This window comes from Rhinopithecus bieti, unplaced genomic scaffold, assembly GCF_001698545.2.
Source record: "Rhinopithecus bieti isolate Rb0 unplaced genomic scaffold, ASM169854v2 scaffold_26504, whole genome shotgun sequence".
NCBI lineage: Eukaryota > Metazoa > Chordata > Mammalia > Primates > Cercopithecidae > Rhinopithecus > Rhinopithecus bieti.
This window is the reverse complement of record NW_016812891.1, coordinates 1,306,399-1,323,908: the sequence shown is the minus strand read 5'-3', so window position 1 is coordinate 1,323,908 and position 17,510 is coordinate 1,306,399. Positions and strand designations below refer to the sequence as shown.

The window sequence follows — 17,510 nt, the reverse complement described above, 5'->3', positions numbered from 1 at the left end:
ACATGATATAAATGATGAATTGATGGGTGCTGACGAGTTGATGGGTGCAGCACACCAACATGGCACAAATATACATATGTAACAAACCTGCACGTTATGCACATGTACCCTAGAACTTAAAGTATAATAAAAATAAATAAATAAATAAATAAATAAATAAATAAATAAATAAAATAAAATAATGCAAGATTTGCCCCTTTAGCACTATAAGCTAATCATCTGCAGCGCTGGTTCCCAAAATAATCTGTACTTTGGAATTACTGGGTAGCTTCAAAAATTATTGAAGTTTGTGTCCTTGCCTGAGATTGTAACTTAATTGGCCTGGGGAATAACCTGAACTTTTAAAAGAGCCCCAAGTGATTCTACTGTGAAGTTTGGAAATCACTGATTTAGTGCTTTGGCAAGTTCAATCCTCCAAGCTTCATCTGGGCGCTCCCTTCTGCTGGCAGCCCTTTTTGCTCCTCCTCCAGCACATTGCCCTCTGCAGCTACCCCCAGTTCCCCCAGATCACTTAGGCTTTTCATTCCCACCACCAGAGCTAAGTGACCTTCTCACCAGCTCCACTGAGAAGATCAGGGCCAACCCATCCCCAAGTTTTCTTGTTTTACTTCCTGAATGAAATTCCTCCCTCAAGTCCATTCTCTCCTCTCCAGTCCTTCTAGAGGGAATACACCATAGTCGTTAAAAAAGAGTCTTGAATCAGGCAGACATGAACTTAAATCCCTATTCCTGTAATCCCAGCACTTCGAGAGGTCAAGGCAGAAGGATTGCTTGAGCCCAGGAATTCAAGACCAGCCTGGGCAACACAGGGAGACCCCATCGCTACAAAAAAATTAAAAATAAAAAAGTTAGCCAGGCATGGTGGCATGGTGGTGCCCACTCATAGTCCCAACTACTCAGGAGGGCAGATAGCTTGAGCCCAGGATCACACCACTGTATTGCAGCCTGGGTGAGAGAGCGAGAACTTGTCTCCAAAAAATTGTAATAATAATAATAATAATAACCCTAGAGGGATCTTTGTGAAAATTAAATGCTACTCACAGTGTATTAAATTAAATGTTACTTACTGCTACTTACAGTGCTGTCCTTGGACTAACAACATCAGCATCACTTGGGCACTTGCTAGAAATTCAGAATCTCAGGTCTCACCCAGACCTTCTGAATCAGAATCTGCATTTTAATGAGATCCAATAGTGATTTGTGTACACATGAAGGTTTGAGATTCGTGGTGCTAGGAAGCTTTTTATCTCTCTTCACACTCCACATCCAGGCTGTTTCATCTTAGCCCTTTGACAGTACGCAATACACATGATATTGATGATGTCCTAGAGCGCGGCTTTTATGTAGAAAAGGAGATTTGCTTGAGTTTAAAAAAAAAATTAATGTCAGTGATGTATAGGACAATTTGAAATGAGAAGAGACTGTTGTGGGATCGAGGTGGTTAGGAAATACAGGGTCACCTTTGTGCAACTTAGGGAGAGACACTCCCTCTGAGCCTACAGTACCCCATGCACACCTGGTGAACTAAGAGAGCCCTTGAGCAATTGAGAAAATGGTGCCCCTCTGGGCTGACGCCGCCCCGTTTCAGAGCAGTGGCTTGCCAAATGCAGCAGGGCCTCAGTCAGTTGTCCTCTAGCAGTGTATGGCAACCATGCAGGGGAGGATTAGATTGGGTCCTGAACTAGGGTGTGGCAGATTGGAATGAAAAGCAAGGATGGATTCTAGAAAATGCTGAAACGGTGGAGGGCAATGGGGGAAAGATAGGGAGGAATGTGGACCTGGGGTTATTAAGGAAGACTTCTGGGAAGAGGCAAGATTTGACACAAATTCCAAGAGTTCGTAAAATTGAGGTATGGGATCGAGGTGAAATCAAGTATTTAAGATGCTATGAACAGGATGAGGTTATCAGAGTGAAGACGTTTAGAGAATGTCAGCGGGTAGCACCATACAGCAGAAAGAACAGTGGACTATAACCAGGGAGGTGGTATTAAAGAGTCTCAATTCATTCAGCTATAAATGCGAATTTTATTTTCTTCCAATATTTGTCCCCAACAATCCAAGACCAAACCCTCCCTGATAACATCTGAGCCCTATTCCATGGTTTCTTAGACTCTTTGATTCATTAAGATTTCATGTTGTATCTCATTCAAAACTTCCTTTCCCTTCCCCTAGCCAGGAATGTAGTCTTTATCATATGCCTTCCCTTTCCTCCCTCTTCCCTGAGCTACTCCTTGAGTGTTGGGGCAGGACAGTGAGGTCGCAGACCTCTCCTGCACTGCCCTGTCTGCTTGTCTCTGGCTCCACCATGCTTCACCTTCTCCAACATGCTCCCTCCATGAAGCAGCTCTTGACACTGGAAGCTCTTGAGAAATGTGGCCACATCTCTGGCTGACCCCAGCTGACATTATTGCACCACATTCCTTTGTCCCTCACTGGGGAATTGCTCTAGAGATAATTGCCCCTGTTACAAGAAAACCTCTGGCATGTTAAACTTTTAAAGAGTGTATTAGAGCAGATGGCAATTCATGAATCAGGCAGCTCCAAACCAGAAGTAGTTCAGAGCTCTGACAAAGAGACATAGGGGACATTTTTATGAGGTGAATCAAAGAACTTGTTTGCTTGGTTGAAGTTCAATCAACCGCTTTATTTGAATTATCCCAGTGGGAAGTTCAAGACGATACAGCTAATGCCCATCTGGCTGCCTGTGATTGGCTGAACTTAAGTTTTACTTTCTTTTAAATTCTGAGTTAGATTTAGGTTTGCTTACATAGGAACCCAGGGCATTAGAGTCCCCTCAGTCTAATGACCCCCATTTAATTATTTAACACCCTAACCTCATCTATACCCTGTGGCCAGTTCCTAGGTCTGCAATGAAGAGCCATGTCAGTATCTCTTGAAAAGGGGCCAATGTTAATGGGGGCAAGGAGGGGCAGTGAGAAATCCTGGTGACCTCTCCACCTGATAGTCCTTTCCCCAACATGAAAGTTGGTGACCCTGTGTTTCCTCACGGCCTCAATCCTACCCCAGTCCCTCCTGATTTCAAGTTATCCTGTAAGTAACTGCCATTAATTTTTTTTAAACTCAAGGTCACACATGCGTGCCCATGTATGAACACACACACACACACACACACACACACCCCTAGCTGCTCAAAGGCAGATCACCAGCTCTGCTAACTAAGCAGGCACTCAACCGTGGAATGAACTGTCTGCCTGCCCTTTCTGGCCACCCCCACATTTATGAATGATTCTCTTGGACTTCCCTTTCTTGCTTCTAACAGAGGAGATGAAGAGAGGAAATGAACACTTTTCTTCCCCCCAATGACTCTCTTCTCAGTTTTCTAAGGTCAGCAGGGGTCAAGCAACAACAAACCAGTGAGTTCAAGCCTGTTGGAATAATGTCTCTCAGAAAACCCTGCAAGGAGCTCGTGGGCCCCAGTAGCTACAGTTCTTGGGGCTTAGAATTTGGGGCATATTCTCTACTTTTAGCCTTACTGACAATCCGAGGACACCAGCGAAAACCCTGGCATCACAGTTTTACAAGATTAAGAAATTAACTCTAAAGGAAAGGAAGATGTTTCCCCAAGTTTACATATTAAATAAGAGATAGGATTTAAATACCAATATCAGCCTCCTTTCACTGGTTCCTGATAGGTCAATTTACCTATCCACAACCTGAAAGCTTTTGAACTAGGTTACTCCAGGAAAATGAAAGGGAACAGCCACATTTTATAAGCACAGCCATCAGTCTATCCCAGTGAATACCCCTACATGCTTTTTACGAATTGTTATCATTAGCCAGAGTGCTGAATGCTGAACCAAATTCACTCATCAGTTACAAGCATCTTAATGTGTTATGTTAGTTTAAGAGAAAAATTAAAATCCAATCCCTATTATTCAATGTACCTATTACCCCACAGACTTTGACTTGCTGAATACTTGCGCAAATACTAAAAGGCAAGAACACAATCAGTTGGTGAACAGGAAAGGACTACTCTTTAGGAACACTGCTTCACCTACATCAAGATACTCCAGCCTATAGCCAGGGACAGCTACACCTGATCCAGTTTCCTATGCTTTCAGAGAGGTTAAGTTGGAGATCATCTTAACTAAACATTTATTTTTAAGTTAGGTCAGGTCTATACAAGCAAAGGGAGAGAGAATGTGCTACCATTCACTAAAGCATTTTGTTCCTCTCCAAGGAACAAACTAAGATCATCTGCAGATGTGAGTGAGAGGTAGGACACTGCATACTTACTTAAATTTTTAAGATACTGAATATTTATCACCATCTTTTTGTTTTACTGGGGATTAAAAGGCTTGCCTCTGTGGAGACACTACTTTGAGAAAGCTGGTGCAGGGCAATGCCTGGGAGGTCCAGAAATACCACTGGATCACACAAAGTGCTTAGAGGCAATTCAAGTCAAACGTTACTTAGCAAACAAGTACACTATTTATTTACCGAGCACCTGCTCTGTGCCCAGCACTGTGAGGGGTTGTACTTCATTTCTCAATGTATTTTCTCTGTAAGCCAAAGAAATATTTTCTTTCCTTTTGTTCTAAAGGCGCAATGGAAAGATATGGTGATCTGACCAAATTCTTACTGTCTTTTCCATCCCAGTTTTTTATTGATCCTAGGTTCAAGACACATGCTGCCCAGTTTCAAGGTCTCCAGGTCTTTCCAAATGAGAAAGCTGCTTTTCCTTTCCTGATATAATTCATTTTGAGTTGGCATCACTTGGGAAATGATTGCTTGCTTCACTTAACTGAGTTCTCAGTCCAGTTCTAAAACCAGATTTTTTAAAAGAAAGGAAAGAAGGATGGATGGAAGAGAGGAAGGAAGAGAAAGAGGAAGAGAAGAAGAGATGGAGGGAGCGAGAAAGAAAAAAGTAAAAGGTTAATTCTAGTCCCTAGGCTTACTGTCTTAACCCATAGCTTTTTGAAGGGGAACTGACATGCCTGCCATTCCCTAGATGCTCAATATTGCAGGGGAAAGGGCCCCAGAGAAATATTCAAGCACTATTGTTAAAAAGCTGTTACTAACTCTCTCCTTGTGGTTAGATGATGTATTTCCCTCATTTATATGTGTATTCTCTTCCTCTTGAGGAGATATGATCAGTAAATATTTAATGAATGAGTGAAAGAATAAATAAATGACCAAAGGCAACCTGATTGTGTAAGTGCCTGCCTGTGGGGACTAATGATCTATAACACCTGGTGGAAGGAAACAAAGGCACCAAGAAAAATCTCTGGGATAGGCCGGGTGCGGTGGCTCACACCTGTAATCCCAGCACGGGGAGGCTGAAGCAGGCGGACCAAGAGGTCGGGAGATCAAGACTATCCTGGTCAACATGGTGAAACCCTGTTTCTACTGAAAATACAAAAAAAAAAAAAAAATAACCAGACGTGGTGGCAGGCGACTGTGGTCCCAGCTACTGGGGGTGCTGAGGCAGGAGAATCACTTGAACCCAGAAGGTGGAGGTTGCAGTGAGTTGAGATCACGCCACTGCACTCTAGCCTGGGCGACAGAGTGAGACTCCATCTCAAAACAGAAAAGGCTCTGGGACACTCAGCAGAGGGGTGTGCTAACCCAGATTCCATGTTATTGGCCAGGGAGTAACGTGTAGATGCAGAACATTTAAAACATGTAGCAGAAACAACAGAAGCTGCTGTACTTGGAAGATCTCCCTTAGGGCATGGAATAATGGAAATTTAACCAGCTTTCTTTGTAAAAATAGCTCAATCTTGCTTTTACAAAGAACCAAGCCATCAATGATCTTATTAGAAGAAAAATTTTATAACAATGCAGGATATAGAAGAGAGAAGCAAGAAGTGGGGACAGAGAAAGGAAGAGACAGCAAGAGAAAGAGAGAGAGACTAGTTTCTTTCTTTAGTCCACCTGGGAGTACAGTAATGAAATAAAGAGTATGCCTCTGCTTGAGAGATGGCATTACGCTCCAACTAATGCCATGTATGAAACATCAATTTTCTACTAATGCCACTGAGAAAAGATAAAGAACTTCCAGTGGATCAAGGCACCTTAGTTAGTGATGATCAGGAGTGCACAGACTTTTTGCCAAGTTTATATCAGAAATGGAAAAAGAATGAAGTGCAACAACAAAATTTATGTTCTCCCTTAGTCCATAGCTGAAACAAGCTCCAGTGTTGGAGATTAATGTAATATCATTCCCTCAAGTGTTTTGTTTTCAAATGTGCTTGCCTGCTCCAGGAGAACTGATGTTTAGTAGAAAATGCAGCTGCATATAATCCAACGAGTGGGTGTTGTTATGATGTCTGTGTTTTTCTTTAAAATACTTCAGCATACTAGAATCTATAAGGAACTCAAACAAATCAGCAAGAAACAAAAACAACCATTAAAAAGTGGGCAAAGGACATGAACAGACACTTCTCAAAAGAAGACACACACACAGCCAACAAACATATGACAAAATCCTCAACATCTCTAATCATCAGAGAGATGAAAATCAAAATCACAACGAGATACCATCTCACAACAGTCAGAATGGCTATTATTCAAAGTCAAAAATAACATATTTTGGTGAGGTTGCAGAGAAAAAGGGAACACTTATACACTGTTGGTGGTAATGCAAATTAATTCAGCCCTTGAGGAAAGCAGTTTAGAGATTGTCAAACAACTGAAAATAGAACTACCGTTTAACCCAGCAATACCATTTCTGGGTATATACTCAAAGGAAAATAAATCAGTCTACCAAAAGGACTTCTGCACTAGTATGTTTATCAGAGCACTATTCACAACAGCTAAGACATGGAATTAGCTCAAGTGCCCATCAGTGGTGGGCTGGATAAAGAACATGTGGTACATATACACCGTGGAATACTGTACAGCCATAAAAAAAAGAATGAAATAATTCCTTTGCAGCAACATGGATGCAGCTGGAGGCTGTTATTCTAAACGAATTAACGCAGAAACAGGAAACCAAATATCACATGTTCTCATAATGGGAGCAAAACCTTGGGTTCACATGGACATAACCATTGGCACAACAGACACTGGGGACTACTAGAGTGGGGAGGGAAGAGGAGGGGCAAGGGCTGAAATACTTCCTATTGGGTACTACGTTCACCATCTGGGTGATGAGATCAACAGACGCCCAAATCTCAGCATCACACAATATACCCTTATAACAAACCTGCACATGTACCCCCTGAATCTTAAATTTAAAAGGAAATTTTAAAAAATAAAATAAAATAAAATCACAATGAGATATTACTTCACACCCACTAGGATGACTATAATAAAAAACACAAATAATAATGTTAAAATAAAACCTTCAGCCGAATTAAATTTAAAGGAGTTTAATTGAGCAATAAATGATTCGTGAATCCGGCAGCCCTCAGAATCACAGCAGATTCAAAGAGACTCCAGCACAGTCAAGTGGTGGAATAAAATTTATAGACAAAAAAAAAGAAAATGAGGTACAGAAATTGGAAGTGAAATACAGAACAGCTGGATTGGTTACAGGTTGGCATTTGCCTTATTTGAACACAGTTTGAACACTCAGCAGTGTACGAATGGTTGAAGTACGGCCGCTGGGATTGGCCAAGACTCAGCTATTATTACAGGCTCACACTCCTAAGTCAGGTTTTCAGTCTTGTCTATTAAGGTAGGTTGCTGTTCATCCATAGGGACTCAAATATGGATGTATGGAGTCCTTCTCAAGCCATGTTTAGTTTGCTTTAGCAATAATAGGGTTTGTGAAGATGTGGGGAAACTGGAACCTTCCTGCATTGTTGATGGAATGTAAAAATGGTGCAGTCACTTAGGAAAACAGGTTGACAGTTTCTTAAAATGCTTAAACTTCACTTTAGCATAAGGTCCAACTCCTAGCCATCTACCCTAAATGAATGAAAACGTATGTTCACTCAAGGATAAAGTTCATAGCAGCATTATTCAAAATAGTCAAGGGGAAACAACCCAAATGTCCAAAATCTAGTGAATGAAAAACAAAATGCAGTGTGTATATGCAATGAAATACTATTCAGCAACCAAAAAGGGTGAACTACTGATATGTGTTACAATGTGGCTGAACCTCAAAAGATTATCCTAAATGAAATAAGCCAGATACAAAATCCACACATTATATAGTTTGACTTACATGAAATATTCAGAAAATCCAAACCTATACAAACAGATAATAGATTAGCGGTTGCCTGAAACTAGAGATGGAATTTGACATTGGCTGCAAATGGACAAGAGGAATCTTGCTGAGTGATGAAAATATTATAAAATTGGATTGCTGTGATGGGTGCCCAACTCTATACATTTTCTAAAATTAATAAATTGTACATATACAATAGATAAAGTTGCTATTAAAGGAAAGTCAATTGCATCCCAACAAAACTGTCTTACAAAAAAAAAAAATACCTCAGCATAAACAGCCTGTGTTGGTTTAAGTACAGCCTTAAGTCTTATCTGTTGTCTGAAGCAGAAATTCCTGCTCTCGGGTTGGTTAGTTAGCTAGTCAGTAGTTAGTTGGGAAGTCTGCACTCCAGAGGCTAGCACAAGTCTTCTTGCACACAGGCTTAGGAAATTATCATAAAGAATATCAGAAATAGGCTCCCAATGATGAATTAATGACATGCTAGTTATACAGATGAGCCAAGGAAATGGTTTCAAGATACTCCTCACACTAGAATAAGAACTTGATCAGGCCTGTGGACTGTGCCCTTGTGGCCTGAATCCTGTTGGAAGGTCATAAAACTTCTGTTTCTCTGATGTCAACTCTCAGGGTAAAAGGAATCTGCTTTTGGGAAATCAGTGTGTCTGCCTCAAGTAAAACAATCTGCCATGTAACGAGTAGGTGAATCACCTAAAGGCAAGACCTAGGACCTCCTAAGACTTAGAGTAGGTGGCATGCGAGGTAGAAGATATGTAGGACGGGCAAGTCTAGTGATACCATGTACAACATGAGGACTACAGTTAATAAAATTCTATTAGGGAATTCTGTTTGGTAGATTTTTAGCTGTTCTTGTCACAAGAAATTAGCAAGGTGAGAGGATAGATGTTTTGATTTGCTACACTACAGCAACCATTTTACCATCTATTTGTATCCCATAATATCATGTTATAAACATCAAATATACACAATAAGATTTATTTAAAGAAAAAAAAAATAGGTGGCATGAACCAGCCTGGCCTCACTTTGTAATCAATAGTAACAAATGTCTCCACTCAGAATTGTGACTCAGAATTGTGAGACTTTATTTCATCAGCACCTGATGTTAAGGTGGTGAGAGAAGAACTAAACTTTACTCACATCAAACTTGTTGGAACCTCCTATTTTCTGCCAAATACAACTGAAGAGTTGAGCATTTCTAAAATGGCCTGGATCAATTTACTGTACATAATTAAGTTTAATAGAAAGACCTGCTGCATTCTAATTTGCCTTTCAAATGTTGAAAAGTACAGCTCAAAAAAGATTCCCTTGAGCACCAGCCCCTCGTGCCTGGATATTGACTGACAATTCTAGTTGCTGATGCCAGGGACTATCCCTGTTTGTGACTTTGGTCTAATCCTTGTAATCTCTGAAACAGGCTGCCCCATGCCACACTGGCCAATTGGTTCTCAGCTCTGAATGCTGGTTTCAACAGTCTGACATTTCCTTTGGTTTCCTCTTCCACATGGTCTACATGCCCAACATGTCTGTATATCGACATGTCTAAGTTATTAATGTAGATTGGTATGATGAGGAACATTGGTATACATTTTAGACAGATGGTATTTCACTAAAGTGAGCATTGACTTCCAAAAATGTCAAACATGCAATCAGCAATTCACCATTAAGGCATATTAAATACAAGTCATCGTTGTAGCTGTGTTTAGTAAATACATCTTCAGCTGAGAATGAATTGTAACTTTGGCACAGAAATAACTTAGACAAAGGCTATTTGATTTGATGTTTAGAAGGCTTGGTGATAGCAAATTGGCTCATCACAGCTAATATTTTAAAGCATATTTCCTTAGAGGTTTCAAAATATTTTATCAAGAGTTATCATCTCTTAATTTTTAAAGCATTACTGTGCTTATTTAGCAGATGAGTAAACTGAAGTATAAAAATTCCTATGTCGAGTCCTGCAGTAGGATATACAAACACAAAGACCAGATGAAAATAGTGACTCTTTGATCATGTATTCTGAAAAACGAAATAATACAGGAAGATATCTGAAAAAAATTAAATAAGGCTAAAAGGAATATAAAGAAAAATAGCACTATATCTGCCCCATCCTTATCCTGCCCTGCTTTCCAATAGCACCACTTTTTATTCTTTTAACTATTTCTTCTAATATTCACCTTCACATTTTTAAACATTCTACATATGCTACTATTCATTGTTTATAAAGTTTACACTGTACTCTATTGATTTCCTGTGTGGAAGTTGGAGATACTACTGACTTTTGAGCCCACTGACAAGATCAAATTTACACAAAGAACTCAGAATACAGACAGGAAAGAAAATTTCAGGAGCATTCTTTGGACAAATTGGTGCTGTGACAACCAGCCCTCTTTCACCTCAAGGACAGGAATGCTATGTCAGTTTCAACTTGCTTTGCCTCAAGCCTAAAGACAGTGGGCTCCAAAGTGACCATCAGAGGGATTCACAGGCCCTGCAGCAGGAACACAGTAGACACGTGCTGCACTTCCAGAAATCCAGAAGGAGAGAGAGAGGTCAGGAGACTGCCTTTGTGGCATAACAGGCAGAAAGTTGAGGCTCTGTGAGAAGAAACTGGCTCCCCTCTAGCAGATGATCACAGGTCTGTGAAATTCAAGGACCAGATGTAGTGGGTATGGTGGACACACCCAAAGATGACCTCCAATGAGTCAAGATTCTTCTGTACAGTCCCCTCCTGTTTAATGGAGGCAGAGTCTGTATCTTACTTCTGGTCAATAGCATATGACAAAGGCAGTTGGATGTCACTCCCTTGATTATGTTACATGGTGTGGAAAAGGAATGGGATGTCTCTACCTTGATTAGCAAAGGTGATAGGATAGCCACTCCCATCATTACATTACATCCATATAGGTAAACTCGTTAGATTCTCTTCCTGTCTTTGCCAGACATCTGATCAAAGGACCTAAGAGAGGAAGCTAAGAGAGCAAAGAACTGCAAGTGGCCTCCAGGAGCTGAGAGCAGACCCCAGCTGACAACCATCAAGAAAACAAGGACCTCAGTCCTACAGCTGCCCAGAACTGAATTCCAGCAAGAACCACAAGCGCTTGGAAGAGGACCCCAAGCTCCAGAGAGGATGCAGCCCTTCAGACATCTTGATTGCAGCATTGTGAGGACTTGAGCAGAGGAGCCTGCTTAAGCCAGGCCCAGACTCTTGACCCACGGAAACTGAGATTTAAAAAACAAGTGTTGTTTTAATCCACTGAGATTGTAGTCATTTTTTACACAGCAATAGAAAACTAATATAAAAGGAATGTTGCCCCAGGATAGTATCAAAGTGAATCCTGCCTGGAGCTCAAAGGGGCCCCCAACAGCAAGAGTGTGTGGGGCTGGTCATCTTCTACAAGTGGAAGCTGACTGAGAGTTGGAAGCAGCCTGCCCAAGGACAACTTGAACAGCCCATAATATCCCAGGGGCTAGAGAGAGGTACCTGATGATAGTGGTCTCCAAAGAACTCACAAGTAGGGAAAGAGTCAGGTGAACTGTCTGCCAAGACTATAGCACTCAAAGCCACCTAAGCCCAGGGAGAATTTCCTATTCCCTGAGCCAGTGGTGTGTTAATAAAACAGCTCTCCACGGGCAGGGAGGGGGAAGCCTTAATCTGAAATATTTGCCAATCTCTGTGGTGTAGATACACCCACTATGACTAATCTCAAGCTACCAGCAGTTTAACAACCAGCTTATAACATTCCTGATATTTAAGTGGCTCTCAGGAGGCAATACTTTGACACATCACAACTACCTCCACTTCCCCATGCCTTCCCTTCCAGCCTGAGGAATCAGCCAGCCTGAAGGAGTGGGGCAGAGAGCAGAAGCCTTCCCTTCCACAACAGGTCTGCTGCTGGGAGGGAGAGGAGAAGGGACTTCTCCTAGAATGGAAGTTGGAGTGCTGATTCATAGCTTGGACTAGACATTTAGAGATTTGAGACTTTTTGTGCCTTAAACTGCCTATTCCACCAGAGTAAGTAAAAGTTCATGGGATCTTCCCAGATTTACACATACACACACACACACACACACACACACACACACAGAGAGAGAGAGAGAGAAATATAATGTGGTAACAAATTAATTTTCTCTGTAGGTTAACTATCCAAGACATAGATAAAAATTGCAGAGCTAATGTTTTCTTTTTTTAAAACTGCTTTTAAATATTCCCCTCATTTCTCAAGAAGGCATTAATGACTGAGGTGCCTCATATATTCTTAAGTTCTAAGTAGAAGAATGAACGGTTAAATGACTGAGTGAATTTGCTTTCCTAATGTGCTTCTCTGTTTGAAAGCTGCTGCGGACGCTCAGGAAGCCCAGGCATTAATGCTGCTCACCCATGAAGGTGCAATACTGGGAGGAATCTCAGGAGAACGCCAGGGAAAAATCATGAAATTTTAAAAGCAGTGAGAACTGAGTGCCTTTTCATACCTAAGCGGAACTGACAGCTCAGTGGGAAGAGACATGGGAGCTAAGCATGAATATTTGCTCCAGGAAACTCACAGGGTACAACAGAGGAGAGAAACTTAAGCCTTGGGTGGAGTTAGACCTCTGGGGTCAAGATGAATCTGGTTACATTATTTCCACTGGATTTCCACCCAGAAGCTCTCTGGTGAGTCATCTGGGAGCAGTTTGTGCAGTTGCTAAGGGTTACCCTTCTTTCAGAAAATTCTCCCAGGGATCGAGGCCCTGAAATTTCTCTCCCTGTAGCTGAGTTCTGGAAGAGTAGCATTTACTTATATATCAAACAGCTAGACAGGAGTACCACAGGGCAGATGTTGTTTGTACCACATTATTATGGTACTTCTTCTGCCTTGTGATATGGTTTGGCTCTGTGTCCCCACCAAATCTCATCTGGAACTGTAATCCTCATGTGTCCAGGGAGGGACCCACTGGGAGGTGATTGGATCATGGGGGTGGTTTCTCCCATGTTGTTCTCGTGATGGTGAGTGATTTCTCACGAGATCTGATGGCTTCATAAGTGGAAGTTTCCCTTGCACACTCTCTCTTTCCTGCCACCTTGTGAAGAAGGTACTTGCTTCTCCTTCGCCTTCTGCCATGATTGTAAGTGTCCCGAGGCCTCCCCAGCCATGTGGAACTGTGAGTCAATTAAACCTCTTTTCTTTATAAATTACCCAGTCTCAAGTATTTCTTTATAGCCATGTGAAATGGTCTAATGCACCTTCATTGATTCTACTCAAGTGACACTCTGGCAAATCAACTGTTTAACAGAAAGAGCACCAAAGTAATAAGTTTCTGACACATTTATATCTTCATAGAATTTTTGGACTACCCTTGCTTTTAACTGCTCGCCTTAATTCTCCCTTCACTGAGAAAATAGCAGCAATTAGAGGAACATGTCCACAGGCTTCTACCAAAGTATCTACCGACATTCTCTGTGTTCCCGTCTCTTCCACAGATGAAATTTCCATTTTCCTGTGAGCCCCACCTTTTATGCAATAGATCCCATCCCTTTTGCCTAATGGAGAATATCAATCCACCAATTCTCCTCTCTATCTCCAACACCATTCATTTTACACTGTCAGCTGGGTCATTCTGTCAGGACTCAAACATGCTATTTTTTGTCTTACCTTAAATAGAAAAAAAACAACAACAAAACTACACACACTCGTTTTGGCCTCATCTTCCCACCAGCTACTGCCCCATTCCTTTGCTCCCCTTTGCAGCAAATCACCTGGCTGTCTAGTTATTTCCTCCCATTCTGTCTTGAATCCACTCAATCAGACTTTTGCCCTTACCACTCCACTGAACTGTTCTTGGCAAAGTCGTAAGTAATAGCCACATTACTAAATCCACTGGTCAGTGCTCATTGATCTTACTTGATCTGTCAGGTCAGCATGTGCCAAGGTCTGTCATTCACTCTTCCTTAATACAGTTTCTCTATGTGGTTTCCAGGACAACACATTCTTGGCTTTCCTTCTTCCTACCAGACTGCTTCTTTTCAGTCTCCTTGATTGGTTCTTCTGCTTCTCCCTGATGACTTAGTGTTGGAAAGAGTCCCAAGACCCAGTCCTTGGCCCCTTCTCTTCTCCGGCTACCCTCCCTCCCTTGGTGATCTCTAGTCTTATGACCCTTACACGTCATTTACATACTGATGACTCCTAAATTTATATCTCCAAGGCAGATCTCTCCCCAAATTTCTAGGCCCATATAGCCAATCGTCTCCTCCATATCTCCACTTGGAGCTTAACTTCTCAAACGTAACAGATCTGAAACTGAGCCCTTAATCTTCCTTCCAAAGCTGCTCCTGCCTGCAATCTTCTCCATCTCTGTGGGGTAATTCCATCTTCTAATTGCTCAGGCCAAAGACCTTGGAGTCATCCTTGACTCTTCTTTTCCCCCCACATCCCCTCACAACAAATCAGGAGATCATGCTAGCTTTACATACAGAATATATCAAGAGCGTACTGCTTTCTACCACCCCTACTGCTCCCAGGACAGTCCCAATTGCTGTCCTCTCTCATCTGGATTACTGTAATAGCCTCCTAGTCTCCTGGCATCCACACTGTTGCCCCCTAGTGTCCTTTGCAACACAACAGCCAGTGATTCATTTGAAACAAGTTGTTATCCTCTGCTCTCATCGCGCCACAGCACTCTAGCCTGGGTGACAGAGCGAGATCCTCTCTTTTAAAACAACAACGGTAACAAAAACCTACAGTCCTACAAATTCCCTAGCAAGACAATTCTTTCCTCAAGGGAGGCCAGTGCAGGTTCTTCAAGCCAGAGGAGATGCTTCCTCTGTTAAAGAAGAAAAGCTACTTCTACTGGTAACATAAGATGAATTCAAAAGTTCAATTTCTTCAGCCACATTAGAGTCGACTTGCATGTTCTCATCCCAATTTTCAGGGTCACTGCTTCCCAAATAATGCTGAAATTTCAACGTAAGATATCCTGAGAGGTTTTGAATTCAATTTACTACTTCTGGTCACCATATTAATTATATCATATGGGTTTCACTGTGCAATGTTTTTGTTTTCATTTTATTTTATTTTATTTTATTTTATTTTATTTTATTTTACTATTACTATTTGAGAGAGAGTTTTGCTCTCGTCACCCAGACTGGAGTGTAATGGTGCGATCTTAGTTCACTGCAACCTCTGCCTCCCAGGTTCAAGTGATTCTCCTTCCTCAGCCTCCCAAGTAGCAGGAATTACAGGCTCTTGCCACCATGCCCAGCTAATTTTTGTACTTTTAGTAGAGACAGGATTTCACCATGTTGGCCAGGCAACTTTTGAACTGCAATGTTTTTTCTGTTGTTAGTTTTTCCATAGGTTGTAATTTCAGGTTTGACATGCCTGTTAAACCAAGAGATATGTGGAAGAGTGCTTTTAAATCTTTAAATGTTTATATTAAAAAAAAAACTATTCAAGTCTTGTTAAAGTCTACTTTTGTTCACTGTTGTAAGATAATATGTTGTGCAGGGTCTCTCCTTGAACATGGCGAGATTTTATTTGAGGTCTAATACATGGACAATGTTTATTAACTGCCCCTGTGTGTTTGAAAGCAAATGCATTCTCTACATATTTTTTTTTTTTTTTTTTTTAAGAGACAGGGGTCTCACTTTGTAGCTCAGGCTGGAGTGCTAGTAGTACAATCATAGCTCACTGCAGCCTCAAATTCCTAGGCTCAAGCGATCTTCTTACCTCAGCCTCCCAAGAAGCTGAAACTAAGGCACATACCACCATGCCCAGCTAATACTTTTCTTTTTTCTTTCTTTTTTTTTTTTTTTTTTTTTTTTTGTGGAGACAGGAGGAGGTCTCACTACGTTGCCTAGGCTGGTCTCAAACTCCTGGCCTCAAGTGATCCTTTCACCTTGGCCTCCCAGAGTTCTGGAATTATAGGCATGAGCCACCCAGCCACATTCTCTACTTTTAGAGCTGGTTGTTATGTTAATTTTATCAAATTCCCTCTGGATTTACATATTTTGTGTTGACTTGATTATTCCATTTCTGACCAAAGTATATTAAAGTTTATACTTGTGGATCTATAAAACAAACAAAAACCATCTGTGGTGGTTCCCATCGCATACAGAGAGTCCTACAGTGGCCGCACGGACCTGTAGTGGCTGCAAAGCCCTCACTACCTCAGTTACTCCTCTGGCTTCTTTTCCTACTCTTCTCCTAGCTTACTGATCGCTTCATTCTTCACAGTGAGGCCCCCTCACAGCTCCCCGTATGTAACCGTTGCTCTTTCCCTCTACTTGGAATGTCCCACCACCCCACCCCAACCCCACTTCAGGATCCACTGAGCTAACTCCCTTACCTCCTTGGAATCTTTGCTCAAATCTTACCTATTCAGAGGGGCCCACCCTTTCACCTTATTTAATGTGCAACTTCTCCGTACCCCCAAGTGGCCAGTCCAACCCATTGTACCCTGCTCTTTTTTTTCCTTTTTTCCATCGCATTTATATCACACTCTAACATACTACGCAATGTACTTATTTTGTTTATTCTTTAAGGTCTATCTTCCCTAATTGAATGTAAAATTGAGTAGAGATCAATATTTGTCTGTTTTGTTCACTGATGTGAACTAAAGCTCTAGAACTTTGCTTGGTACACAGTAAGGGCTTAATAAACATTTGACAAACTATTACAATAACCTATTCTTACACCAAGACTTCAGTTTGGATCATTTCAGGAAATGTCCATTGCATTCTAAGACTTTTCTCAATCCTCTATTGGGAAAAGTAAATAAGCTCTACATTAGCAATAGATCTTATTACAAGATCATATCACAATGCCTCTACCTTTTATTTATTTGATTTAAAATAATAATTTAGGCCATCTAAAATTATGCCTTTGCTTCTCGAAGGATTCCCCATGGTCAGTATTTCTAACTGCTTTTTGGCTAACTGTCCTTACTGAGAATCCCCAACAATATGTACATACATATATTTTCCTTCAATTTCAGAGAGTCCAAGGAACTCCTGACATCTCTTCATAAATCTCATGGAACCCAGCAAGAGGCTTCATGCACACATACACTCACAGAGACATACACACACACACGGCCTAATTTCAATCTCTCATTACTTGTATGTTTTTTAAAGATTTCCGTAACATTTTTCCAAGTTGGGTGTTTTTTTTTCCTGTTTATTGAAATAACCTTGCAGTGTTTCTGTTTTGCAAGAACCTTGCAAGTATAGGATGACCATATGAAAACCCTGCTGGAAATGTATCATGTGCAAATTTTCACTTCAAAGCAAATGGAATGCAAAACGATGTGGAAATAATTCCCTGACTCATAAATATTTAATAAGCCTTTAGAGTCATTGAAATCAAGTGGCAAACTT

The 17,510-nt window shown here is 41.1% G+C and overlaps 1 long non-coding RNA gene across 1 annotated transcript in view; it reads right to left on the bottom strand.

Moving 5' to 3' along the window:
• Positions 1–4,429: 4,429 nt before the first annotated feature.
• The window catches only part of LOC108512069 (uncharacterized), a 75,207-nt gene continuing 62,126 nt past the window's right edge, over positions 4,430–17,510 (bottom strand). Inside the window, exon 3 of the long non-coding RNA XR_001880486.1 lies at positions 4,430–4,784. This is a non-coding gene — a long non-coding RNA (uncharacterized LOC108512069). The remainder of the gene's footprint in view (positions 4,785–17,510) is intronic.